The sequence below is a fragment of the Cygnus olor genome, chromosome 3 (genome assembly GCF_009769625.2).
Source record: "Cygnus olor isolate bCygOlo1 chromosome 3, bCygOlo1.pri.v2, whole genome shotgun sequence".
Classification (NCBI taxonomy): Eukaryota; Metazoa; Chordata; class Aves; order Anseriformes; family Anatidae; genus Cygnus; species Cygnus olor.
The window spans coordinates 64,105,593-64,132,133 of NC_049171.1; the positions used below are offsets into that span (position 1 = coordinate 64,105,593).

Here is a 26,541-nt window from a genome sequence, read left to right on the forward strand (position 1 = left end):
GTCTGTTTGAACACCTCTAGGAATGACTGTAAATTCCTTTGTCAACCACTGGCACTTGGCAAAATCTTGGTTTACTGGGAACGCAAAGATGCCCGTGCTTTTGCTGCAGTTCGGCAGGAACTGTGAGGCATCCTTTTACGGATGCAATTTCAAGAAGGCAGCCATTTTAAGATAGGTTAGGTGTATTTATTTTAATCTGCTACTTTCTGTACTGTAAATACTGTTGTTACCTCTTCATACTTGAAGACGCTACTCATCTTGATCATTTAATTCCACCCCAGATGTTCTGCCTGCCCTCTGGATTTCAGTGTTTTATTGAATGCATTGCCATTTTTCAAAGCTAGCCAGAAAGTCACAGTTTTGAAAATACCCTAAAATATTTCGAATAACATAGATTTTAAAATTTGGGCAGCTGAACTAATCTTTACAATATTTTTTTAGACATTATTTAAAAGTACTAGAAAATATAAAAACAAATACTGCTCAGCAAGCACATACAGTATGCTGTGAATTTACTATTAAATAATCAAACAAACTGTACTAAACTTGCTTAAGGAGAGGCTACAAGGCAGGATCTGTTACTCAGATTATCTGTTACTCATTTCTTTGTTGGGTAAACACTTCTCACAGGGGTTCCCCAAGAAGTCAGGAACCGAAGAGACTGACTGAGAAGATGAAGTTACAGAAGCATCAAGAGCAGAATATTCTGGCTCTTTGCGACTGCAAGCTCTCCACAACTGAATATGATTTTAGGCTTTTACTCTCAGGTTTCTAAGAACATACTTTGGTGTCCATGGTACCTACCGGTTCCCAGAAACAGCATCTGTGCACATAAAACTAGAAGTTGTATGAAATCTGGCATCCTGATTTCTGTGACTATTATTTCAGTTATCACACTAAATCTGGCCCAGATTTTGAGAAATGTTCTAGAATTCCAGCAGTTGAGAGATGGCACACAATGGCACATTTTAGTTAATTGTAGTAGCATTGATTATTTCATTCATATGAAGGCTTTACCAAGCCCACTTTAAACTGGCTAATTCAGCTAATTAAAACTATTCTGAGACCATTACCTGAGCATGCTGAAGAAAGTAAATGAATCAGTCTGCTCGAAAGCAACCTGGTCTAGTGAGAGGTGTACCTGCCCATGGCAGGGGGCTGGAATTAGATGTCCTTTAAGGTCCCTTCCAGCCCAAACCATTCTGTGATTCTATGATTCTATGATGAAAACAAAGAAAGGAATCTGTTTTACTCTTGTAACCTTAACTGTAGGAACCTGTCTTGGGCATTGCGTCCAAAAGTCACTGGGTACACGCTGTGAAGAACAGGACTCTCCTTCCCTCCTCTGAATGTGACCCTACCAAGCCAGAGGTCAGGCACACTGGTATGGCAAGATAGAAAACCTATATCCCTTCTGTGGTGACCTTACAGAAAATTCAGGCATGAAACAGGAGTGTCCCATTTCACTTCAGGAGCTTTGATCAGATATGAGGTATGCCTCTGAGTGAGTAAAAGGAGACAAATTATTTCAACAGCAGGTCAAAGTAAGAGCAAATTCTCACAGAATCAGACATTACTTAGGTTTAGACTTCATCATCCTATATACTAAATATCTGAGGTTATTTAATACAAACTGAAAATAAACTAATCCAACACCTCTAAGATGTCCACAGAGAAATTCATAATATGTATTGCAATAAATTTTCAATTACACGGTATTAAGAAAACACAGATGATTTTCTTTAAGAGATGTTGGCTTCCAGCCTAAATGCTTAGAGCACAGCTGCACACTTTTTGCTATGTTAAGTACCTCAAATATAATCTTAAATTGCCACTCTCTATAGAAAAATAGCATCCCCCAAAAACTTAAATTCAAGTTGAGTGTATATTTTAAGAAGTCACAGAAGAAGCCTACAGCAGAAATGCCTTAACGTTGACCTTTTCACTGCAATGACACGGATTGCTCACTTAAAGAACATCACTATTTCCTGTTTCAGCATCATACATAATGTACACATTACTACCGGATGGAAAAAATGTATAAAAAAATCTTTCACGTTGCCAAAGTCCAACTGAACACAGACTTATTTCCACAGGATGACTATAAAATAAAAAAAAAAAAAAAGAGAGAGAGAGAGAGAGGGAAAAAAAAAGCTACACAGGAGCCAAATTCATCTTAAACACTTCCTTTATAGGTAAAAGTTCTGAAACTAACCGCAGCTCTTGAATTGAACAAATGACTGCTATCAAAGAGATGCCAAAACAGCCTACAGGACAAACAATCTTGTCAGTAAATTAGTAGCTAATTGATCTCTCTGAGCTCACTGCTTTTAACAGATCAGGTAAATATTTTGTTTCTGGATGCCTAACCTTGCTGTGCACATAGGATTTTGTTGGAGGTGCTTCAACATGTCAGGTAACACAAAACCTACCTGTTCTGGCTGACTGTGTTCAAGCACGGACAGATTAAACCTATTGTGACACCAAAGCAAAGGATTGGGATAATTCAGATATAAAACTAAACAAGAGAAGTATGTAAACTGTTAGTCTCCTCACACTGCTACTTATTTCCTTGGAGAACACATTAAGAAACAAAATTGAACCCACATGGACCTTAAAATGTGATGGCACAGCAATGGCAGATCTGACAGCCCATACTTCCAGTATTATTAAAAATTTGGAAGGCAACAAAAAATACCACTGTCATTTTGCTCTTTTCCCCCATTTGTCTTTGAATCAGAGTATGCAGTGACATACAAGAGTAGCTCCCATGCAGAGAACAGTCAGAAACTGATGCACACCACTGAGGCCCTCTTTAAACACTATTACGATTGCTAAAGTTAAGTTGGTATGATGCATGATCTTGTTGGTCCCAATCTGTAGAAGAATGAATTTCACTCAAGGGTTAGATAAGTAGTAAGTAAATAGTATTTACTAAATGTGCAGAAAAAATGTATAACAGTATCTGAGAGGGTGCTGAGATACAAACGGGCTCTTAATTCTTGGGCTGCTCTCTTAATCAGCAGAAACTCAGCTCTATCTCACTTTCTTCTAAGCCACAGCAATCGAACAATGAGGGTACCATGCTAAACTGGAAAAGCAAGACTTTATAGGGACTGCAATGAAGCTTTTGCATTTGCAAGAGCTGGTGAAAATTAGTGAGACTAAAGACCTTATTCTTAATTCAACACAAAGAAATGTGTTAATCAGAAAGAGGAATTTCATATTTAATAAAGGACAGATTAACCAAACTATGAAGTCAGCCACACTGTATGAATGATAAAGTATATGCAAAGGGCAAGATTCCAGTGTGTGTGTGCTACGTAGTCGTTTCTAGATTTAAAAACACCATAAGGGTGTAAGAAAGGTAAAAGCAGTGACACCAGACAGTTCAGACTGATAAGGTTGTCAGATATAATAATTTTCCTAACTGAAATTACATGCCATTTCTGAAATTGTTTCTTCATTTTCACACAAGAACTGCAGAGTTGGGCAGCAGCTGGGAAGAACAGCCCAGTGTTAGTAAGATCCTGCTAAGGTGTTATGAAGGATTTCCCCAAGTTTTCCCAGGAAAAAAAAAATCTTTTCTTTTGTAAACATTACATCATTTTTAGGGACAAAATGATTGTTATTCTGTTGCCAAATGGAATATTAGAAAAATATCAGGCAGAGGCCTAGCATTTCCATCACAGAGGGAAAATACCACCGAATTTTCTGGGAAGTGATTTTTTTTTCAGTTAAAAGTTATGCAATACTAATTATGCAATCACTGCAAGATTTGCAGACAGCTATGCCTCCTTTCATAGTGTGTCAGAAGAAGTCACCTGCACTTCATACGGAAGTATCAGTGTCTTTCAAATATTTTCTTGAATGGGCAAAGGCACCAACTCAATGCACTCACCCCAGAAAGAATTACATATGAAGACATTTATAAGTATCTGATCTTGCTTTTGTGTTTTACTCACACTAAGCGTATTATTACAGGCTTATTTTAAAACCTTCCATTATTTACTAAACTCTGTGGTCACCACATGTCAAAACAAAAACAGATGTATACAGAGCATCAGTAGCATGTTCCTACCAATTTTTTTTCCATTATTTGAACCCAAAGTAGAGTGGGGTTTTGTGACAGTTCTGTTTCAATCAATTCTGAAGCCTTTGTTAAAATTCATCTGAGATCAGATATTAAGCCCAAAGTTCTATACATCACGCAGGTGTCACAACAGTCACTACCCTGCAGCCCTAATGTTTGGTTTTGATTAGTGACTGAACACAGGCATTTTACAGTAGGAAATCTGGTCACTTAGCATTGCCTAAAGACTAATGACCACTGCAGTGGTCATATAAGATACACTAACTAGACTGCACATTTAAGGATGATGTTTTGTTTATAGCCCTCAGGATGTTTAACAGGAGAAAAAAAGGGGGAAAAAAAAAAAAAAAAAAAAAGCTCTTTTAAATTACCCTAGCTATTTTTTATAGTACTTCCTTCTTTTTATTGCATGAAGTATTGGAAGCCAGTATGCACAATATCCAATTGCATCAGAACACCTCTTAAAACATTCAATAAAATATGCATATGCTTTCTTGCTGTGTTTTGTAGGTATATGAGATATTTCATTCTGTGCAGTTATTTCTTTCTACAAGACACAAATCAACTCTGCTTATTAATGTGATGACCACTCACCTGAGCAAACACTACTGAGAAGATGAAGTTTACCAAAAATGCCTGAATCTATAAGCCATGCCTCTGTTACTCCACAGGCTGATACTTGAGAGGGGAGTCCAAGCTGACAGCTCAGTTACAGTCTCAACAAGAGAGATACACTAAAAAAACAAAACTTCTCTTGGGAAAGGTACTGTTCAGGTTTCACGAGGACTTGCTATCAGTCAAGGTTAGACAAGGGAGCATTATTCAGGGCCTTCCTAGTGCAAACAGCTCCTGAAGAGTTTCCTATATGTATCCCTTATCACAGCAACTTTTGAAATGACTCCAAGGAAGCCTGCAATATGAAACCATTATCCTGTACTTCAAAAGTGGCACAACTGGATACCAAATCTCTCCTACACAGGAAAAGTCTAAGGACAGCAAAAACCTTAATATCAGCCACCAAGCGAGAGCTCAGCAGGGTCTAAGAGGACATTTTGAGTGCTAATGGTGCACTGAAAGGGAAAGCAACCACTGCTCAGCTCCAGAAACCCCCAGACAACTCTGTACAGGGTTCTCCTCCTAAATCATGCTTGGCCCATTCCACCAGAATTAGTTTTTTTCCAGTGTCAGAAGTGGAAGTGAAATCAGCTTTGACCCAAAAGTCTCCTGGGTGTTTGTGATACACCAATGGCACTTGTACACTATGAACAAAAGAAAGTACCGTCGACACAAAGACAAAGAGTATATGCACAAGCATATAGGGCTTCATGTTTGCTAAGTTACAGTAAGACTGATTAATCAGTAAATGCTCCTTGAGATAGCTCTTAGTCTGAAAACCTCCACTGCAAACCAAAAGCACGTAAGTTATTTTCACTAGACTAAACTGCAATGTTTTGGCATTCAGACCACCTAAGACAATCAACATTTGCTTATTCAATTGAACTCTTTTCCCCACTTCTTTCTCCCTACCCCACTTGCAGGATTTGAGGACACCCTGTTCACTTGGAGATGGTGAATCATTTCAAGCCAGAAGGCCCACACAGTTCCTCAAAAGACACAAAAGGTGTAAAAATAGCTCGTACTAATGAAGCAAGTACAGCGTCAGCAGCCAGATGAGCGTGGGTGATCAGATAAGGGTCTGCCGTTGCAAAGGGCAAATTATTAAGAGAATGCTTCTCTCTCTCTTTTTATTAAGCTTTGTTCATCCTTCTCTGGAATCAGCCCTCTGCAAAGTACGATAAATGACACCTGACAAGATTGACTCCTCCTGTAATTGCAAGTTTCACAGAGGCTCAGGAAGCTGTGCCTCACAAGAAGCTGAAGGTACAGTGGAGGTGTCACTAAAAAAAATAAATAAAGAGAGGCAAAAATAAAGCCTAAAAATAGCCAGGACTACCCACTGAGTATGACTGTGTAGGTATATTTAGCTAGTCTAACACCAACTTTACTTGTTAAAAACACAATCTTACCTTTATGCAAAACAGTTTCCTGTTTCTAAACATAACTTGAGAAACGAGAAGATGAGGGGAAAAAACTCAGATTTGGAACTGTCCCTTTTTCACTGAGATTACCAACAGATAAAATACAAAAAGACTGGGTAGAACTTCTACCTGGTGTCTGCATTCCAACATCACATAATGAAGGGACAAGAGCTTGTTAATTAAGGCATCCTCCTTCAGCCGACAGGACTAGGAAGTAGATTCAGAAACAAACATGTTTTCAAGTACTTGCAAGTCTTCAAAACAGTACTGATGGGGTGGGCAGAGTTTCAAATGGGCCAAGACCTGGCAGAAGCACTGTATTAGGCAGCTACTGTTCTTCAGCCCAACCTGCACCGTCCCCTCCACAATGGCTCAGCCACCTGCAGCCATGCTACAACGTTTGTGGGACCCTGCTGCAAGCTGGAACACTAGAAGGATCTGGGAGAAAAGTTGTCTTTAAAAATTAAAGGGGGGAATGGTTTTTTTTGTTGTTGTTGTTTGTTTTTTCTTCTAATCTGGAGCATTTCAATGATCAGGTTTACAACACAGTTCCTCCACACCAGCACACAGAAAGCTTCTCCAGGGACCAGAAATGAGGCTCTGGGAGCTAAAGGAAGGTGGGAACTTGTCATGTCAGAGCCATTACCTAAGTCAGCACTGCTCTGGACAGAAGGCTGTGCCCCACTAGAAGCAGGCACATAGGCCTGCATGCTAACGAGAGGCTGTTGCACTTTTACAGTCCTATTCTGCAAGTCTTGCCTACTCTGAGGCCAGTTTACATCCCTTTTATCAGCACAAAGGAGCTGTTAGAAAGGGTGTAAATATAACTTACTGCCATTTAAAGCACTCCTACAGTGCTTAATAAAGTGGCACAAGTATAAATGACCATCTGGCCAAGTGATACAGTTTAGCATCTTAAGAGGAATATCGAGAAGAACTGCCAACCACACAGATGAATTTCTTATTCCCTGAGACCTGTATTTACAGGAATTAACGACTGTACCTCTCCAGTGTTGGTATATTTGTCACTGCGGCAGCAGTGGGCACACGCGGAGGAGTGGAGATGGGAGCTCAAACTCTCCCAGCAGCATCTGGTCCGTGTGCCCAGGAACAGCCCCAGCCCAGGCACTTGCTCACGATGCCATACCTGACGCCGTATAGCTACAGGATGACCAACAGCTAGGCAGTAGCAATATTCTGCAACCTCCCTTTCCAGGGCGACTTCACGCTTCTGCACGACATTGAGTTTAACACAAAGGGAAAACAAGCCAGGCCCCAAGGACTCTCTGAAGAGTTTCTGCAACTGTTTAAACTACATTACTGCAACATTACTACTGGAAGTCATACACGTGCCAACTTTCTAGTGCTCCATTTGAGCTGTACAAGGAAATGGTCTTTTCTACAATTATGGTTTTTCTATTTAATGTTGTGACTCCTCTGGCTGATGCTTACATGAGGGTTTTGTTTCATTATTATCCATTCTTCCTGTGTGGCTCCAAAGACCTCACATCAATCACTCTGGGGCTGGGGTTAAACAAAAATGCACAGGTTTATACCAGACCTTTCTTCTCATTTACATCAGGAAAAAAAGCCCACTGTAAGACACTGCCAACTTCACATGCAAGAGTCGATAAAAATGATTACTCTGGCATTACAATTTTTATTTTGTTCTTATTTTAAAACTAAAAAAAAAAGAACAACACTGTAATTGAAGTTAATAAGATTATATTTTTAACATGAAGTCCAATGGGAAATTGTGAGCATGCTCTTTTCTTGATATACTGTGATTAATTCCCATTGATACAACCATCCTTTGTTCAGCATCATAGCATTGCCTTTTTATCCTATGTCTTAGCAGTAAATTTAATAGTCACTGATTTTTTTACCAGAATAGATAAACATTGAAGTGCAAGACAAATCAGCTGATGCTATTATTCTTCAGACAATTTAATTTTAATCTGAAATTAAGAGCAAATGTTATTCTACTACATGAAATATGAATGTAAAAATAATTATTAGTAGGTTTAAATACTGAAGACCATACACTGGCAGTACATTTATATAAAGTTAGTAAGACATGGGACCATATACCCAAAATCACCGTGGGGCTCTTAAATTACAATGCTAAAAGCAGAATGATCAGAACCTAATACTATCCCCTACCTCCAAATTTGGAATAAAATTTGTGTTTAAGTAAGAGCAATATAACACCTATCACCAATCTTTACCAATTTAAAGCGAAGGAAGAAAAAATTGTACAAAGAAGAAGACAAAATGCCTGATTCAATCTAAAACCAAGAAATTGGCTAACTCAGAAATAATCTGGGGGAAAGAAGTGCTATGTTCTCAGTCGGATCAGTCCCTGCATGCCGGGGAGGGGATGTGGTGGCAGCCCTGGGTCGGGGAGGAGCAGGGCAACGGGTTGTGGATTTAACACGGAGCTGGTGGGGTAGCGGGGCCACATCCTTCCGAATGCCACCTCCATCCCACAGCTCCAGGGCCGCCGGCTCACCTTCTTCTTGCCTGCTCTGCTGCCCAAATCAGGCTGAGGGTCTGCTGGACTATTACAGAGCCTATCCATGGGGTGTTCAAAGTCATGAATATTTTCTGCTTTCAGCATAACATGCAACAGTCATGATACAGCTGAGGTAATGAGCAGAAGTAAAGCAAGACAAGGTGTTATCTTTTCCTTTCGATAAGTTCCTGCTGTGGGCTTTCTTCATCAGCCAATGTTTGAACTGTGGGTGTTGGAAAGTTGTTGGCCTGTGTGTAAGTAAGTCCCTAACTGTGGTCTACGCAAGCACGTGGCACAGCAGCTCCCAGCACCTCGGGTCACACAACCAGGATCTCCACAAAACAGCGGCAGCACTCTCGATTTTGCACGGAGGGCAGGCAAAGGCCACTGAGGCCAAATGGAGGCTGCTGGCGCCACGTGCTCCAGAGAAGGAGAGCAGGGCAGGAGGTGACAGGAGCCGTCGGGAGGCGGCAAGAAACGAGGCCGGTAGGTGAGGAGGGGCCACGCTATCTCATATCTGCCTGCATCCTGCCGTGGGTGCTCTTCCTGCCACAGCCGCCTCTGGCTGCCCCTGCGTGGCGGCAGCACTTTCACCAGCGCCGCTACCCTGCCACCGACTGGCCCTGAACGTGCACCCTGGTTTGTGTCACCTCCCTAGTGGGGCCTGGGATCTCCCAGCTGACAGAGATAGATGCGGTCTACCAAAGGTTAGGATTAATGTTTTATTGGCAATTACTGCAGGCAAGAGGCTTGGCTCATAACACAGTTTTTCTCTTATGAAGACCTTAGGACGTGGGAGCGCATTGCCACCGGCCTGGCTGGTGCTGAGCGCTGAGGTAAGGGCAGCTCCGGTTAGGTGCCTTGTGTCATTAACTTTCTGCTGCTACATCTGCTAATCACACACCCTCCTCCCGGCCTGTGTGACTCGCCGACATCTGCAGGCGCTGCTCTGCCGGGGGAAGCTGGCCCGCCAGCCCGGCTGTGGGGACAGGCCGGCTCCCCGGGTGGGGTGGCTGAGGAGTCCGGTCGCTTCAACTAGGATCCGCAAGTTAAAAGATAAGAAATAGGAGATATCTACCCTGCCTGCAGTAATAATCACAATGTATTATTAACAAAACTCAGGTTTCATCATTAACTTGTCTCGGGTTTCAAGAACTGATCTCACCCTGATCATCCTCCAAATTGCACTCGGCGCTCTTCTCTTCACTTCCCTCAGAGCTGCACCAATACCAGCTAGGAAGGCTGCTGGTAACAGTACACGGAACAGAAAGCACAGGTAAAAATGAGCCATAAATACCACAATGAAACAGGTGCAAAAAATTGCAAACAGATTTTAAATTGCCTGAACGCAGTGCAACCTCACCACTTGGGCCTGCCAGAAAAACGTGGCCTATTACTTCAAAGCGGCGGAGAGGAAAAGGGCTGACTGTCAGCAGGTGCTGCACGTGGCACAGCTGACACAGCCCAGCCTTTTCTCCCCCAAAAGGTGTCAGGAAAGTCACTGCCCCCCTCTTGGATATAAAAACACGAGAAGAGCCACCTATGTGTTTGCTGTAGTGAAGTAGTCAACTGTTTCAGTCATGACCCAACCACTGCAACAAAAGGTCCTTGTTTGATTTTGTTCCTCTACCAAGCTCATCATCAGAGCTACTAAAATCTTCCAAAGCTTTTTCTCAGCTTCGAAGTGTGAGATGAAAATGCCATTTTAATTGTGGATTAGTGAGGTCTGCTTGAATAAAATAACCCCAATCACTTGGATGAAACTGCATAACAAACATCGCTCTTCTAGCAGGGAGCCTAATTGCTCTGCTTGCACCAACAAAGAGCTGCTGGTTCATTAGAGCAAGCTTGAGGAGCTGCTGTTTGTATCCTCGCAAACTGGGAGTATTTGATTGCAAGACTGCTTATAGACATTTGAGCCAAAATTCAGCCTCTGATTTCTGATCAGCAAAACTTAAAAAAAGATGCTGTCAGTCTGATTTTTTCTTTATAGCTTTCTTCAGTATAACAATTTATTTTTCACCTTAATCCATTCAAGGATGTCAAATCTAATTTCAAGGTAGGATTCGGACTTCTATATTCTGTGTAAACCTGCTTAGCAAAAGACATAGCAAGGACATGACTGGTATAAAACACATTGCTCTGTTTCACATGACATCTGGAAGATGCTGACAGTTACGTTGCTATCCTGCAGCCTGATTGCACCAGAACTTTGCCAGAAAGTGCAAAGGGCAGAGGAAGGCCAGAAAAAGGCTAGCAGAGGAAGGCCATGGAAAGGCCAAAGGCAGCCACAGTTCCTGTTGGCTGGTCAGAGTAGATTTGTAGGGGAGGGGACCAGGCAGATGGCATGGGAGATACAATTTTGTCTTGTCCAACAGGGTAAAAATTTGCTGAATCACACTAATGGGGACCAGCTAGTCCCACCACTATGTCCAGGAGCTCCCTTTGCATGTTGCAGTTGCCCCCAGGTGCAGCTCTATGCCTCCATGCTGTTGTGCTTGGGTTTCTCTTTCCAACCACTTCTCCCCTCATCATACAGATCTGATAAGCCATTGCTTTACACTTTAGGAACACGTATTTCTGTTTCTTTTCCTTCACCACCATCTTCAGACTGAATGTATTCTGAACAGAAAATATAAATGTAAATTGAGGCAGATACCTGCCTCAGTAAGACTACCAAAAGCAGCTAATTCTCTCAAACTCATATTCCACATGTGAATGCATCCACATATGGGCTCAGCCGTACCTGCAGTAGAGTGTTTGCCAATGAACGTTTGGCAGTCAGGGATGCCACAAGTGCACCCAGCTGGTTTTTATTTTTCAAATAAAAGGTTATTTACATTTCTAGATACAAGGCATCTCTGGGACTGCTCATAAAATGTAACACACACGGATTCAACAAACAAAAGGAAAAATCAAAGGTGCAAAGAAGAGTATTTTTTTTCCTTTTTTTTTAAATGCAGCTTGATTCACCTTGTGAGAAAGTTAATAGTAATAGTCCACCAGCGAAATGGAAAGTGGATCAAAACAGTATAATGTAAGCCTTCAAAGCAGAGGAAAATTCCACATGGGATGTTCTCAGGAAAACCGCTCAAATACAGTGCTACCAAAGTGCTATTCAGTGGCAAATACAGTGCTACCAAATGTGATGAGGGTTCAGGAAGGTCAGCTCTTTGCACAGCCAGGACCATACTCTGCCCTTCACCCAAGATGCTCATCAGGATTGGAAACCAAAATCTATTTTCCTGACAGGTCATGAATTAAATAGCTGCAGCTGGTTTCCAGGATCTCTTTCCCTCTGCTAGCAATCTCACACAGAAACAATAAAATTACTGGCACTATAAATTAGTTCTAGAGGTATTTTTTTCAGTCACAAAGTTATTGTATGATATTTCTTCTCTGGTAGAGGTAAATTCAGTAAGCACAGAGCACCTACCAGTATTAAGGGAAGATCACATCTAAAACCACAGGTCCCAGTTATTGCAATGCTGTTTGTTACAGGAACTTCATCTATGCTAACACTCTGCTAGAGCAGTCCAGGTCATAGTAGTAATAACAAACAACATGGAAAAAGTTAAAGGAGAATCAATATAAGTGGGACAGCATTGTTCACTGACATTTTTAAGCCCCATTACTGTCGATTCACCCATGAGCAGGTCTGAATTTATAGCAAAGGAAACAGTAAGTCCATGACTGCGCTATAAGAAGTTTCAATTTCAAAAAGTGTCTGCACTACCTGGAAATCAAGATCACATTGCTGAAATTCCCACCAGTCCAATACTTTGTTTCATCTTTGGTTTTCTTTTTCCCTCTGCATTCAACTGAGCTGCTCTAAGATTATTTTTCTGCAACTTTCAGCAAAAGTAGGTACAGAAGGCACAGTGGACAAGCACTGAGGGCATGTAGCCCACGAAACATTTAGCCTTTGTCCCCCTTGAGAAATGGATACAATGCCAGCTTGAGTGGACTCTGAATCCTAGCTTTAATTTGACAGAAGGTGAAATCAGACGTACCTACCTCTTGCTTAAACACTAGTCTTTTCTCAGCGTCCCTCTGTTTTCCACAAAAATACTCTTCTTCCTGTTGGTGACCATCTATGTAGGCACAGGATCCAAACTCTTTCCCACCGTGTCCTCAACATCTGCATGTTGTCTACCTCTCTATTGACAGCTTCCAATAAAAGCTTCCTTTAATAGAGTTGTCCTGACTCACAGGTGTGGGGGGGAGGGAAGCTGACCTCGCTGCAGCATCAAGAGTCTCTGACGCATTTTGGGAGGCTGTGGTTTCAGGTCTGAAAGAATTCAGCCTTGTTTTCGACTGTTTTAAAAGCTCAACTTCCAAAATACCACCCCATAGCTCCGTGTCCGTTTGCAACTTGATCTTGTTTAGTGGCTCAACTTAGCAATATCCAGGGCTTTGGCCATACACTTGACAGATTAGCAGTGCTCACCAGCAATAGAGAGTTTCTCAGAAACACAACCACCCGGGCTCCTCGCTAGCTCCACCTCTTGTCCGCCCACTTCCAGTTTCAGACATTTCACATTCCAAAACTGGAAGTGTCTATGCACCATAAAGTCACAGTATTGCACAACCGACCCAGCTCCTTCTAAGAGCTACTGCATCCTCAGAAGTACACCAATGACAACAGCAAGAGGGCTGTTTACAGTGAATTTCTATCCGAGTGGGAGTATTTTCTTCAAGAATCTTATAACAAGGACATGAAGTGTATGGCTCTTCCCTGTGTTTGGTAAAATTGTTACTGAGATGGCACTTATTTAATACTTCCACATCTGCATTCCTTCCCCTTTAAGCTGCCTTTTTAAAATTTGAGAATTAATTTTAACACTTCCCCTAAGTATTTCTGTGCTGGATAATTTTAGGACATGCTAAACAGAACAATTTCTGACTATCTTAAATTTAGAACTGAGGCTGTTCGTAGCTTTCGCAATGTAACTGTGAAATACGACTGATTGTCACTAATGTGAGTTTTGCTAAACGATTTATTTTCTTATAATCAAATGATCTGAATAACTTCTATGATCCCTCCTTCACATAGTCTTTAAATTCTAATAAGTGAATGAAAACTCTGGTTTCAATTATCACCAAAAAACACCTTATCTAATATAGCAGATTAAAAGTAACACAAGTTTTTGGTTTTGTTTTTTTCCCCCAAAGGACAGTACATTGGTAGAAATGGTGTTGTCACATTATGTTACTTCTGAAACTGTGTTCGGCATTTCAGCTACAGTTAAGTCTTAGCTGTTAGCATGGAAAGTGTATTTGGCTTTCCCTTGAATGCCAAAGAGCTGGTATCTGCCAAAGGCATTTTTTGACTTATTTAATTAAATGGCCGGTCCATATGTGTCACTTCTTTCAATTCAGGTCTGTTCCCTTTGTCCCCAGCAGCCCGGGGCAGCTGAGCAGTAGGGAAGCGGAAGGGCTTGGGGCCACGGCTGCTCCCCAGCACCCTCAGGTGAGAATAGGGCTGCTGGTGGACAACGTTCAGAAATCTGATTCAGGCCACTCACTTAAAACTATGATTACAAAAATAAAACACCAACAGAGTAAGAGGGAAAAGGAAACGGAGAGAATCCTGTGAAAGAAGCAGAATGAGGGACGAAGGAGGACCCTTGCCCTTCTCTGTTTCATTAGCTGCACTGGCATACTCTGCTGTGGGTAGCCTGGCACTTTTGTTCTGAGTCATTCATCTGGAAAATATAACATGATTGAGAATCAACTGCCCTTCGTCCCACGGAAGAGATACTTAAAATGGAGCTAATGGTTTAAAGTTACTTAGCTCCTGTTTGGTCTCTGAGCAAGTAAAAGGTTAGACTGTAATATTTAACCACAACTCCCGTGCCCTTCTGAGAAGCACCGGGGAGACCGCCCGAAGGAAAGTCAGACATCTGACATGCTGTTTCCTGTGTACACGTGGTGGAGAAATCTCCACCAGCCTCCAGTCTCATGTAGACAGAGAGCTTCCTCCCGTGCAGCAGCATGGTCGCTGGTACAGCCCATTTCCTTCTGGGGGACAAGTTCCCTTCAGGGATGGCAGGGGCCAGTGCTCTGTGCATGCCACCAGCCACGATCATCAAACCTGAGAGATGGTCACTGTTCAATATCACCAAAGGTTTGGTGCATTCAGTATAATTGGCAACATGTCTACATAAAAGTAGGATGTGTGTGCCCATCCCTGTGCTCCCCCCCTCCCCCCATGAGGGACAAGAAAAAGATTAATGAAAGTCAGGAGACACAGTACTGTAAGGAGAACACTACATTTACTACAAACCTTGCTGAACTATTCAGACTGTCACTTGAAAAAGTAAAAGTAGTATTTGTGATATGAGCATGCATTCATTTTTAATGTTCATCCATAAGAGGTCACTGTGTGATTCAATGAACACTTTGGTGTCAGCAGCATTCCTCTCCCTTCCCACATGCTCCACACCAGGTGTCCAGTCATCTCCAGTAATGTCCCAGCTATTATCCAGCTGCCTTCTGTAGGGAAAGCTAAGGCAATAAAGCAAGAAACGTGTAGGCGTCCTTCAAGCACTTTGATTGTATGACCTTAGCCAATTTTACAATCACTTAAATGTACTTACTTTTCATTCATCATTAAGCTCAAATGGATCCAAGAGTTTTACAACTGCTGTAGAAGTTTTAAATAACTGGTAAAAAATACACGAAAATCTGGGAGACCGAGTTTGAACAGCAAAGATAGAAGCTCACACAACAGCTCCTCTGGTTTCCCAGGGAGTGTGGCCTCTGTTTTTGAATCTGGTTCACCAAGACATTGTTTTGTTACTAGTTAGTAGATGTTTTCACCACGGTGACTCCCATACACCATGGAACATGTAGGCCTGACAAGGTGACCTGCCCATAGGAACTTTTCAAGCATGAAGTTTTTGTATTGCCATTTGCCATGACATGAGAGGGAGTAATAGACAGAAGTAACTTAACGACAACTGAAACTATGCTAGCTCAGTTCAGCTCATCAAATATCTTCTTCGTGAATTAAGGTGACTTAAAGGGAAGTACTTCGTTCAGAGATTTCCATGGAAAAACAAAAGCAAAAAATAAAAATAGGCAATACAGAAATTTTCCAGTGGAAAACTTGTTCTTGTGGAAAGTCCTCTTTCAATTGACAAATTGTGTTTATGGGAAGTTCCTCCGTAGCTGTAGGCATAGACCTCATGCTGAGAAGTTTAAAAGCAGCTCATATTTGACCTGCTGCCCTCGTCAGACAAAATGAGGGACAAGAGCCCTCATCTTTCCCTTTTGCCTATGCACTCCCTGAAGCACACATGTAGTCCCACCACGAGTCCAGCAGCATATTGATTGCAGCCACAGTACTCACCTGGTTACTCAAGCGTGTGGAGGGACACTTGAAGAACTATCTTTTGATGTCCCAAATCAAGATTAATTACAGGTTCTTATACATAAGCTGTCCCTGATAAAGCTGCCACTGACTTCAGCAAAGTTTTGACCAACACAAGGGATTGCAGGCTTGGGAGAGTCTTAAACAAAGCTCCTTAGAGTTGACTGCACCACAGACAGGGGACCTGGGCCTGACTTTTGCATGATTATGTGAATGGAGCTAAATCATGGATGGGGCTTCATCGCTATTAATTGTTTTACACTGGCTTAAACCAGTAAGAACTACACACTCCATAGCTAACATTACAGAAAGTAAGACAAACATTTTTAGCGAGCTTGCAGAGGGTCTTCTAAATTTGCAGCAGGAGCACTGAGTAAGCGTCTCCTTTACAGAGTGATATTAGAAAAGCATAAACCATTATAATGTATTTTCTTTCTATCAACCATGCTAGCATGAATCACCATACTGTGTAAACAGGCTAGAAATCATATTTATGGCAGGGCTCAAACTATCTCAGCATGTTAAGAGGAAGAAAAAATCTGTTAGAGTAGGCAGGTTTGTAAAACCCCTCACAGTCCAGAAAGAGGTACCGAGTCTCTAAATCATTCACCTAAACTTTTGCAGTGATTTACAGTAGTTCTGTATAAGCCTTGTAATTTCACACTAATGCATTTTTAACCAAAAAAAAAATGTAGATCCCTTTGGGGAAAAACAGTTAATTCTACTGGCAATCTGGGACTGATCTTTACAACTTACTCCCAGCGGTGCATCTTGTTTCTGTGCTGACTGAATGCTGGCCCATGCAGGCTATCCAACAGCAGAACAATCTAGCATCCCCAAAACCAAGCTGAGCTGGAGGAGCTTGGGCACTGCAGAGCTGGGGCAGGAGCGCCAGCCCCAAGGTGCCGCTGAGGAGGCTGCCGGCAGCTGGCTCCCCGCCCGCTGCCATGAGGTGAAGGAGTGGACAGAGGCCACTGCTCAGCTGCTACAGTGACCTTCAGCTATGCTGATCTGCGATGTGAATACACCCCTGGGCCACGCTCTTGTTTCTAAACCACATGCTTTCTTAGCTATATGCAATGCTACGTACACATACATGGTATTGGGTTCACATATATAACCCCACGTCCATACTGCGCACGAGGCCCACAGGCTTCTCACCGTCCCCAGACACAAAATGGCCAGCCCATTATAGCAGGGGATGCTCTGCACTGGGGGAACGCAGCAACCACACGTGCTCACTAAGGCGTGCTGTGTGGCTGTAAAAATCATATAGCCTGAGGTCAAATTGCAAGCAACAAGAATTACAGAGATCAGTTAAAAAAATATCTTGTGTCTCTCCACCAAAAGGAGTTATGCTTTTGGGATGCTGCAGTAATAAAACACAGTTACAATGAAAATCTCACTTGATACATCCTTTTTTATTGAAGTGGCATGAAGGGCGTTTATTTTCAGTCGGACACTCGAAGGAATACCCCACATGCTAGATAGGTAGCGTCATGCCATGCAGCAAGTTGTCTCTTCCAGCACGTCGCAGAGTTCTGCTGCACTGAAACACGTGTGATAAGAGCAAAGGGCCCAGGCTCTTTTCATATTCTCTGCATACCTGTTGCTATCACACAGCTGCTCTCAAGTCTACAATTTCCTGTGCAGTACAAACTGCATACCACTTCCCCTACAGAAAAAAAAAAAGGCCTTGCTTGTTCTTAATTGACGATGGAAATACTGTCATATTTTCCACTAGCCAAGCTTGAAACCATTACTGAACGAACCTTCATTAATTTTTCCACAACATTTTGCAGAAATGTCAGGAAACAGCTGCACCAGAAATGATTAACTGTCCTTATCACTAGGGTTTCATTGGCCAACTTCAAATTATATAGTTTTTCTTCTTTCAAAATTCTACATTCAATGATGTTTTTGTTATTCTTTAGTTGAATATCTCAATACACTACTTTCTTTTCAAAAGTATCCAATTACACAGGTTTAGTGGTGCACAGAAATTTTACGATCAGTGGAAGAATTTGTACAGTTTGGAGCTGCATACTTCTAGGAAAAGATTGCTTCCTGCAGATTGCTCAGCTGTGTCTTTCTTGGATCAAATTCAATGAAATTCACAACTTGAAGTCAGATTGTGTTTGCCAGTCAGACTGAATTCATTACGCAGACAAACTTTTCTTGCTGCGTTTTCTTTCCTCTCGTGTCCTACCCTTTTCCTTTCTCTTTTTCTCTCCCCACATTTTCTCTCTTACCTCTTCTTCGAAGTATACCACCCATCAAAACTTAACATACAATGCACGGTATATTTACTGGCAAAAACAAGTGGAACAGTGTGTTTCATAATTCCAAACATGCAACCGCTGAGATGCTGAAGGCTTGGTACAAAATAGATTGCAGCCATCTGGAGATAACTGCTAGCACGGATCTGAGATTCCCAACTAACCGAAACTTTTCAGGCTCAGAACTTATTAGCAAAGCATCTGTGAGCAAAAGAATCCTCTAACATGGATTCGCACAATTGCAACGGGTATTATGTATTTTTTCAAAAATGTAAATTCTTCAAATTTCTCATAAGAATACAGCGACAAGAAGGAAGGTTCACGGGATTACTTTTAAAGATCTACATAATACAAGTTTCTTGTTTATGTTTTGAAATATTTAATTTAGCATTACTACAGCATGACATGTTAAAATAATTCTGGGTATTTGTCACCAGCAGATTCAAAACCACAATTGTTCATTCTATGCCTGCATTGAAGCTGTGAGCCTTGCATGTGTAACCTTAGGATATATTTAGAACAGGGAAAAGTGTATGTGAATAGGTAAATGCATGTATTAGAAGTTACATAAAATGAATTGCACTGGGTGTGGTTCAGTGTTAATAATCTTACGACACCCCATCCCTAAAAAAAAAAAATGGCTATTTGTTGAAATATAGTACATAAATGGAGGTTTATCTAGGTATTATGGAAGGATCCTTCTTGCTGCCTGTAATTCAAAATGATTTGCATTTCTTGCTTTTTGAATCGGTCCTTTCCACAGCAGTGGGCATTGTAGCACAGGACTCACAAGCAGCTCTGCTCACAAAGAGCCGGACACTGATGCCCTCACCCCATGCTAGGTCTTCATTGTCTTCAGCAGGTATATAGCTATCAGAACCTGACTCAGAACCTCTAACATAGGCCAGTATTACTATTAAATTGGTGCAGTGCTGGCTACAAAATAGATCTGTTTTAAATTACTCTACCAAGATATTTGCGTAGATAGCAGAAATTGCAGTACACTATATTCTGTTTAAAATAAGCATGAATATATACGGATTCTATTTACAATATATGAAATTCCGCCAAAAGTGACCAGTTTTTTTAAGGATTCAATTTTATAATATGCAATGCTGAATTTCTCCTTCACGTTACCCTTATCTGTCTCTGTTCTAGTTTAAAAGCAGTAGCTTGCAGTGCCAGAGGATTTCAAGGACTGTGTCCTTCCAATATATGGCATGTTAACGCACTGCTTGCTATTGAATGCCCAAGGGCAGGGAGACTTCAAGTCACAATGTCCATTTCTGCCTCCTCCAGCTGTTTTCGAGCATCTTTCTTCCTACCCCAGACTGTCAGAAAACTAGCAAATAAATTTGTTATGCTACTATCCTGCTCAGCCACCTCCTGGAAGTAGAAGAAGAAACATGTTTTTCTCTCTCTGACTAGTAGTGGAACAAGAAATTAGTGTTCTCGATTCTCCTTGCACTTGCACATCTAGAGCTCAAACCACCACCACTGAAGCACAGCCTTTCCTGCTCACACACACTCATCAACAAGCTGCAGGATCTAAGGGCAATGCCGTAACAAAAAGAGAGACCTTGAACTTGCTTTACCCTTTGCATGGTCATTTATATTTGGGCAAAGTGGATAACAGCTCCTTTAGCACTAGGGTAGTGGCATTTTATGCTCGCCTGGCATTCATTTACCCAGGTATAAATAGCAAAAGGTTTCAGACAGTAGGGAATCAGGACCAGTATCTTCAGAGGATACTCAGCCAAAATAAAGCAGCTAGTCCTCCACACCACAGCTTGTGCAATCTCTCTCTGCTGCAAGAATCATCCCCTGCAGGGCGCCTGGGACTGCTGGTTTGGCAGCATTGCATGCTCCTGTCTTCAGGGAAAATGTGCCTTGCTATCGCCCCATATCTAGCTGTGGAATCAAACTGCAAGTTTTCACCTGTAAAGTATGCAATATAGGGTTCAGTTTCTTAACGGGAGCCTTTTATTAGCTCACATGGCATATTTACTACCCTACCAGTATTAAGCGCTTGCTTTAATATCCTTAGCACAGAAGGCTGCAATACATATTATCATAGTTACAATAACACCACTCTGAACTACATTAATTGAGAGCATCTATTCTAAGTTCAGCTGTTCCAAACCAAAAAGTAAAGTACACCATTACTAGGCTGACAAATTATAAGGGGAGTTCTCAGCATACAAGAGAGCCACAGCAGCAAGGGTCCAATGCACAGAAGTACCATTAAGTTACACACTAATGAAACCTGAAAAATTTATGCTAAAAACCCATTTTGGAGGATGGCTGCCACACTCTTGTGTACCAAAATTCTCAGTTTTCTCCTTAAATCCTGCCTGGTGAGTCAGGACATGGCTAGGTTTCGGTACTCCATTACTCCTGCTTATAAATTTCACACACTGTTAATGCTTCCCAAACAGGGAGCAGAGCTCAGGGGTGCATGAGGACAGTTTGTTTTCCCTGCTGAACTTTCACCACAAATTCCACAGGACCTATGGCAAGTATGATGCGTAGTTTTTTGCATGTTCCCTGTTAACACTCCTGCTGACAGGCATTAATTTGCACCCCTCTCACCTAGCTCTGATCCCAGGCTGCATGGGAAGATCTCAGGTCTCAGACTGCAGGGGGAAATAGTGCAAACGCTCACAGACACAACTTCAATTGAAGGGACTTGCAAAAGGATCCACAAGAAGAGATATCCCATATAGCAGCACCATGGACTGCAGAATATTTGGGATCAGTTTCCAGGTTTGAGCAAAGGTTCAAGGGACAGCCCATTTCAATTTAACCCCCACCATTCCTTCCTTCAATTCATATATAGAATGAAACAGAGGTCTAATCCCATTTACAGTTCTGAAAAAAATGGCAGTTTCATCTCAAATACATTGTGTGTTTTCTTTGAACACCTCCTGGGATCATGGTAAGGCATGAGAAACTCTTGTGTCTTCTTTATATGCCTGCAACCATTCTTATGGTTGCAGATAAATATTGAATAATAATAACAAAAAAAAGCCAATGACAAGGATGAAACATTTCCTTAATTTTCACTATTTTAAGTCAGTCTTATGACATTCGGAGGCTAACCAGTACACAGAATATTAGAGAAGAGGAGCTCCTCAACGCTGCTGCAACAAAACTAACTCTGTCTACTACACGAAGGCACAGTCTCTGAGACAAAGTCAGTGTGAAATCTGTCCAACCTGTGACTAGCACCCCAAACAAACATGGAGCTGCAACAAGTAGCTGAAAACAGACCTTTTCCTGACAAGATAAACTGGCTTCTGAACTGTGTTGCCATAGCTAAACTGCTACTGGGAATCCACTAACTTTAAGCTAGCTTGGGTATCAGGCTACTACAGTGTCATTATTTTCATAACCGCAGTTTGCATGTGCCCATGTGTTCAAGACCCAGAGGAAAAAATAAACCTTGATCTTAAACAGTATCATCAATGGTGCACTTGAAATGGCAAGACGGCCAAACAGAAACCACCAACTTACTCTTTAGGACAATTAAAAAATAATAACAATAATAAAAGCAGCTCTTTTAGATATCAAAACCCCATCCACTGTTGTTTTTTTTTTTTTCTTGTACTTTTTACAAGTAAATTTTTCTGCTTATTTCTTTCAGAAAGTGTGCTCCCTGGATTCTTGATGCAAGAACTATACGAAGAAGAGAAAGCAGCAAATCAAATATACGGTCAAAGCAAAGACACCACTTCTGAATTACCAAAAACACAACCTGTCCAGAAAGAGAAATGCTTCTGGTTTCAGCAAGAGGTGAGTTCACTTGCAACAAAAGGTTGACAAGTAATCAGTTACTATTTAAATGCGAGCTACTTCCAGTTAAAGCTTTCTGAGAACAAAAAAAATATCCACCCAGGCCTGCTCCCCCAGTTCATTCGAACACATTCTTTCCTTGCTCTCCTACCTGGCTGCTGCCGTCAAAGGTGCAAGTGAATAATGGTTCCAGTCAAGGCAATTCAGTTCAGCACTCCAGCGAATATGGCTGTTCACACTCTCCTCCACCTATTTAGAAAAATAATATGAAGGATTTTTAAGGATTTTTGTCAAGTCAGCCTTGATTTTATAACCTATGTTATATATGCTGTGAAGCACAGATAACCACAGCTTGCATTTTGGCCCAGGGTTCTTCCTTTCAGGCTTCCCTGGTGCTCTGAACACCTGCATGTGAGTTGCCACCGCAGGCTACTTGCCAGGGATGGGCAATGAGGAGGGCATCCCGGGGTGGCTGTACTCCTGGAGAGGGCTGCACCCCAGGGCAGCTGCCGGGGAACCACCTGACAGCACAAGGTCCCAGCAGGAGGCCCTGTACGTCCCCTCTGCTCTTCGCCCTGCCGTGCTCTGTGGTGCATGGCTGTGACGCTGGGCCCTGGCTGGCCGCCCTCATGGAGCAGCTCGGTCACCACAGCAGGAAAGGTGCCTGCTCCTCAAGGACTGACAAGCACTGTGGCAGAGGAGCATGGCGGAGGCCTCTGACAGGAAAGTGCCAAACTTGGCACACTGGACTTGCAGATCGTTGGCCATGGCCTAACCAAGCTCCCACAGGAGTACACAGAAAACCTCCCTGGGCTTCTCATGAGCGCAAGGACTTCTCACACTGCCCCGTACCCCGGGCAAAGCCTGCCCACCACGCGGTGGGGCAAAGCCCCATGCTTCCACCATCAGCAGAGCGCAAATGCGAGCTGAGGGAAACAGGGTGCCAACACATGAAGGGTGAAGCAGGCCTGGAACTAGTTAGTAGAAGAAGGCATGCGCTTATGCTTTATGCTGTACTGTTTGCTATCAGCAACAAAAACAAATAGCAAATGATAATGTGTTACTAACCAGCGATGTCAACAGTGGTCTATACAGGCATCTGAGTATATAAAAGAAACATATGCTCTGGCTCCAGACACTGACATTTTATCACATCAATATACAGCTTTCTAGGAAATGAATCTGGATGCGGAGCCAGGAACCACTTTTCAATCTCTGAGCAGACAAAGCCAATGCGTTTTTAATCTATGGGTGAAACTTTGGCAAGGCTGCACTCAAGGGCAAAATCCTGTTTTTAGCAGGGCCGGTATTTCACTCTCGATTTTTACAACTAGCCTGAGAAAAGTTCCAGTCAAAAAACAAAACAAAGCAATAAAGAAGTCACGAATCTTTATTAGTCCACCCTTCACTAAAACCTAGGGTGCACCAAATTGCAGCTTGCTTTCCCTGTTGGTATATGGATACCCTCTAGCCCTCGGCCCCATGCTTTATGCTTTCAGACAGGCCTAGCTGGCTTAATGATGCTGGCTACACTTGCATAAAGTTCTTTTTAATGAACGTGAATTGCAAATCTGTTTATCTTGCCCCCAACCCAAAGACAAGGGGCTCATTTAGACTAAATCCTCTCGATAGCAAGCTGGGAGGAGCAGAGGGGACTTCCATTAAAAGACAACAAAATCATAAGTGAATATATCAATTTATGACACAAAATCATACTGCTGTTCCAGCTTCAAAAAAGTCTTTGAACTGAAATCCATGAGGAATGCTATATCCTGTTTTCACCAATTTCTCTTTTAGCTTTTAACTGGTGCGAGTCAGCATATTCACTCATGCGGTAGACTTCACTGTCTTCAGCGGTGTTCCTCAATGGACACATTAGGGTCTGATTCAAGTGCAAAAGACTCCACCTGACTTCCATGAAAGTTGGGTCAGTTTCTGAGTATTTAAAAAGCTAATCTTTACTTATAATTAGCTAAAATATTAGTCAAAGTTCTGGTTAAGGACAGTATGATTTTGTCTAGACAGTACTAATGCCTTTCCTTACTAAGTTAACAACCTACAAAAATGTTGGAGCTAACAAACAGTACGTGGTCTGAGGGGAACAGCCAACCGACAGAGCCTTTAACAACTCCAAATGATGCACGTGTCATCAAACAGAATTTTACTGCCCAATTAAAGCTCCAAAGGCTTTGTTTGTGAGTACTAAAACCAGGAACTTTTAATTTGTTTTTATCACTGCATTCATAAAAAGTTGTGCAATCCTTGGTTGTTTGGAAGCAAAAGAGACGAGTTCCTTTAACAACAGCCCAGCAAGAAAGGCAACAATGCAACACCATTGCAGATCATTTCCTAGCATTTGGTCATATCTGGTCAAGACTGTTTTAATATACTGCTGTTGTTTGCCAGCCATGGAGACTAAGATTAAACAAGCACATCAGAAGGGGAATGAGAGTATGAGAAGCATGGCATGACACTGCCGGGAAGACTTTTTTCAATTTGAACTTTGTAGCTCATACACTCAGGGATTAGCTTTTTACATGGGACTTGGAAACATAGGCAGAGGTACTCTGATGATGACTCTTACCATCTGCTTTTGAAGAAAAGTGCTAGACTCTCCCCTGGCAGCTCCACTAATCACTCTGATTGTATAACTACACCTTCAGTAGTGAAACAAAAATGTAGCAGTAGGCATTGGCAGCATCTGACCACAAAGATTAATCCATTTCATGGATCAACAAGAACTTTGTTTGTGTTATTTCTATATTTCTGTTACACTGTCACTTTCAGTTAATTGAGGAGGTATGAGAGGAAGATTCCTGTGCACTTTACAAGGTAAAAAAAAAAAAAAATCAGAAATCTCATGTGTATTTTAATGAAAAAACTAAAGTTTAAGGAAAACAACTGGCAAATATTTATTTTACTGCTAATTATTCTAAGGTTTTGAAATAGCACAATAAATGGGTGAAATTGCCTCAAGAGTACAAAGGGCAAATAAAGCCTTGCCTCTGTTACTCCTTAACTGGCTTGCAGCAGGTATCATTCCAGCACAGACTGTACCTTACCATGGGAAGGGAATTCACTTCAGGACTCAGATTGACCAGGTCTATAAGATTGCTCGTACCAAAGATGATCCACACAACACAGGTAGAAAAAGTCGCACACTTCTGCAGCTTGCCACCCCAGGGCTCAAATTCATGGCTGGTAACTCAAAGCACTGAGGCAACACACAAATCTCCCACTTCTTTTCCACAGGTTCAAACCCCTCCTTTATATATGTGAAACAGCCCATGCAGACTTTTCTCTCTGCTCTCTTTCTCCTTTTCAAACACAAAGTCCAGAGAATTACAAGAATAACAGTCCGCATTGGGAGGAGTAAGAAGTCTAGAACTTGCTTGATTGACGCTATGATGCATTAAGCTCCAGACATCAATCTCAATCTCAGTACTTACTCTCTGAATGAGCTATATTTTACAGTTATCACTCTCTAAACAAAGCACATTTATTATATACACAAATTGATATCTACAGCAGCTAAGACTAGAAGTAAAAGTGCCTCCCTACTTGAGGAAGGTAAAAGCAATGTCATGCTTTAAATTGGCTTCATATGATCAATGGCAGAACACAATCATCTGAGAAATGATGTTCACATCCTGATCAAATGCAATCATACTGTATGCAATTGAATTTGGAAGAAGTGAAAGAAAATTACTCCCATTACTATACTGGTGTTCTCACTTAATGTGTTCACACAAATCATTTGCGAATAGATGAATTAAAATACTTATAGTGTCTCTACCTTTACCCTCCTAATTCCAGGTCACTCTGGAAGCCCTTGATGCTGCAGAAATATGCTTTCCTACAAGCAGTTTGCTGAAATTAATGGATCAAATCTTGAACTACCTCCAAATTTAAAGATATATATATTTTTTTTAATCTTATGTCTCTATGTTGTAAACATTTTCATCTTAATTACCAAAACATAAAATTGATGCCTAATATATTTTTCTGTATTTATGCTTTCTTTGTTTTCCACATTTTTCTCAATAGGAGTGTGACAGCCCATTAAAATTTTGTTTATTCACAGCTTTTCTTCATTTTGGTATTTTTGTTCCTGCATGCTAGTGCCATGCTGCAGATCTGAATGCAAAGAGCACCAAGAAAACTTTGCAACATTTTTCATTTGTTGAAATGTATTCATTTACAAATTCATATGCATGCAGATGTGTGCACATACATGCATGTACGTGTATATGTATATATGCATATGTATACATATTATGCAACTAAAAATAGCCATACATACTAACGCATGTCTATGTTTGTGAAGCTGTTTCTGTTACCTCTCAGGCTCTCCAGAAAGTTAGCAGTAAGAACAAATTTACCTAAAAGATATTCATGCCAAGTGACTTTTGGAACATCACCTATGAACTTTGTTTTTTTAC

General features: G+C 41.5%; 1 protein-coding gene across 1 annotated transcript in view; it reads right to left on the bottom strand.

Moving 5' to 3' along the window:
* The window catches only part of HIVEP2 (HIVEP zinc finger 2), a 124,101-nt gene that overhangs the window by 32,528 nt on the left and 65,032 nt on the right, over window positions 1-26,541 (bottom strand). Inside the window, 1 exon segment of the mRNA XM_040554285.1 lies at window positions 22,251-22,348. The gene's annotated coding sequence lies outside the window, so the exon portion shown is untranslated.